The sequence below is a fragment of the Arachis stenosperma genome, chromosome 1 (assembly GCF_014773155.1).
Source record: "Arachis stenosperma cultivar V10309 chromosome 1, arast.V10309.gnm1.PFL2, whole genome shotgun sequence".
Classification (NCBI taxonomy): domain Eukaryota; kingdom Viridiplantae; phylum Streptophyta; class Magnoliopsida; order Fabales; family Fabaceae; genus Arachis; species Arachis stenosperma.
In genome coordinates, this window is record NC_080377.1 from 113,637,466 (window position 1) to 113,640,264 (window position 2,799).

General features: G+C 40.6%; 1 non-coding gene across 1 annotated transcript; it reads right to left on the reverse strand.

The window, feature by feature from the left end:
• Positions 1-1,228: 1,228 nt before the first annotated feature.
• On the reverse strand, positions 1,229-1,332 carry LOC130955281 (small nucleolar RNA R71). The gene has a single exon (XR_009076700.1). It is a non-coding gene; the product is annotated as a small nucleolar RNA R71 (small nucleolar RNA).
• Positions 1,333-2,799: the final 1,467 nt, after the last annotated feature.

Consider the following 2,799-nt stretch of genomic DNA (forward strand, 5'->3'; position numbering starts at 1 on the left):
GGGCAGTGTTTCCACTTTGATGTCCCGTGTTCGAAACACGGCTGGAACACACGCTCAATTAATTTCCTTGGTTTCTTGGCACGGCACTCAACCTTAGTTCCTTGCTTCTTCCTTGTTTCGTGTTCGATTCTTGTGGTATGCATGGGTGACATTTTTCCTTTGATTTTCTTCCTTGGTGAGCCCGATACTGCCCTTGTGGAGGGCAGGGCAAGGTTCTCTTCTTCTTGGTTCCAAGGCACAATTTTGTGCTCTGCCCTTGTAGTGGGCAGGGCAGAGTTGCCTTCCTTGCTTGGTTCCCTTATGTTGCCCTCCTAGAGGGCAGTGTGCCCTTGTGGAGGGCAATGTTTGCCTCCCCCTTTGCATGCGGCACACTTCCTCTTGCTTTGACCACACTTTCCTTTCCTTGGGCTACACTTCTTAGGCCACGCTTTTCCTTTTCTTTTCTTTTCTTCACCTACAATAAACCAAAACAACCACTCAAAGTATCACTAAATTCAAGAGGCTTATAAATCAATTAAAATTCAATTAAAATTAGCTTAAACCTCATGGATTAACATTAATTTCATGGTGGTTGCTTGATTTAAAGAAATTGTGCATTTTCACTCCAAATCACTTACTTAGGATGCAAGAAAGTGCATAAATGCTAACAAAACAAGTGAAATTAGCTTGAAAAATGGGTATATGATGACTTGTCATCACAACACCAAACTTAAATCTTGCTTGTCCCCAAGCAAGCATCAAAACTAAGAGAAATTGAAATGAATAAGAAAAGAACACATATCCTTATTAGGCATATAGCAGAACTTGATCTATGGGGTCTTTATGCAGACAATGATAACTCAATTATTGTTGCTGTTACATAATATACATCTTTCTTCAAAGGCTTGCTAAACTTGCTGTTAGAAGACTCACTTTTTGATTACTCCCTTGCTAACTTTTCTTGGCTTATAATGCTTAACGAGCTTATTATTCTTTTGGAGGTTTGGTGTCAAATGTTGCAGTAGTAGCCTTTGGCTTTATTTGTTTTTTAACTGAGTTCTTGCAGATTTGTGAGACTGTTAAGACAAATGGAGTAGATTCTGAAGTCTACAGGCTCATGCTTTTCCCTTTTGCTGTAAGAGACAGAGCTAGAACATGGTTGGACTCACAACCTAAAGATAGCCTGGACTCCTGGGATAAGCTGGTCATGGCTTTCTTGGATAAATTCTTTCGTCCTCAAAATCTGAGCAAGCTTAGAGTGGATGTTCAGACCTTCAAACAAAAGGATGGTGAATCCTTCTATGAAGCTTGGGAAAGATACAAGCAAATGACCAAAAAGTGTCCTTCTGACATGTTTTCAGAATGGACCATATTAGATATATTCTATTATGGTCTATCTGAATTTTCCAAGATGTCATTGGACCATTCTGCAGGTGGATCTATTCACCTAAAGAAAATGCCTGAAGATGCTAAAGAACTTATTGACATGGTTGCAAATAACCAATTCATGTACACTTCTGAGAGGAATTCCGTGAACAGTGGGACACCTCAGAGGAAAGGAGTTCTTGAAATATATGCTCTGAATGCCATATTGGCTCAGAACAAAGTGTTTACTCAGCAAGTCAACATGATCTCTCAAAGTCTGAATGGATGGCAAAATGCATCCAACAGTACTAAAGAGGCAGCTTCTGAAGAAGCTTATGATCCTGAGAACCCTGCAATGGCAGAGGTTAATTACATGGGTGAACCTTATGGAAACACCTATAACTCATCATGGAGAAATCATCCAAATTTCTCATGGAAGGATCAACAAAAGCCTCAACAAGGCTTTAACAATGGTGGAAGAAATAGATTCAGTAATAACAAGCCTTTTCCATCATCTTCTCTGCAACAGACAGAAAATTCTGAAAAGAGCCCCTCTAATTTAGCAAACTTAGTCTCTGATCTGTCAAAAGCCGCTTTCAGTTTCATGAGTGAAACAAGATCCTCCATCAGAAATTTGGAGGCATAAGTGGGCCAGCTGAGTAAGAAAGTCATTGAAACTCCTCCCAGTATTCTCCCAAGCAATACAGAAGAGAATCCAAAAGGAGAGTGCAAGGCCATTGATGTAATCAATATGGCCGAATGCACAAGGGAGGAGGAGGACGAAAATCCTAGTGAGGAAGACCTCCTGGGACGACCCTCAAACAAGAAGGAGTTTCCTATTGAGGACCTAAAGGGATCTGAGGCTCATATAGAGACCATAGAGATTTCACTAAATCTCCTTCTGCCATTCATGATCTCTAAAGACTATTCTTCCTCAGAAGAGGATGAAGATACAACTGGAAAGCAAGTTGCTCAATATCTAGGAGCTATCATGAAGCTGAATGCCAAGTTGTTTGGTAATGAGACTTGGGAAGGTGAATCTCCCTTGCTCATTAGTGAACTAGATACATGGATTCAGAAAACCTTACCTCAAAAGAGACAAGATCCTGGTAAATTCTTAATCCCCTGTACTATAGGCACCATGACCTTTAACAAGGCTCTGTGTGACCTAGGGTCAGGCATAAATCTTATGCCACTCTCTCTAATGGAGAAAATAGGGATCATTGAGGTACAACCTGCCTTGTTCTCATTACAATTGGCAGACAAGTCATTAAGACAAGCTTATGGATTAGTAGAGGACGTGTTAGTAAAGGTTGAAGGCCTTTACATCCCTGCTGATTTCATAGTCTTAGACACTAGGAAGGAAGAAGATGAATGCATCATCCTTGGAAGACCCTTCCTAGCCACAGCAGAAGCTGTGATTGATGTTAACAGAGGAGAATTAGTCCTTCAATT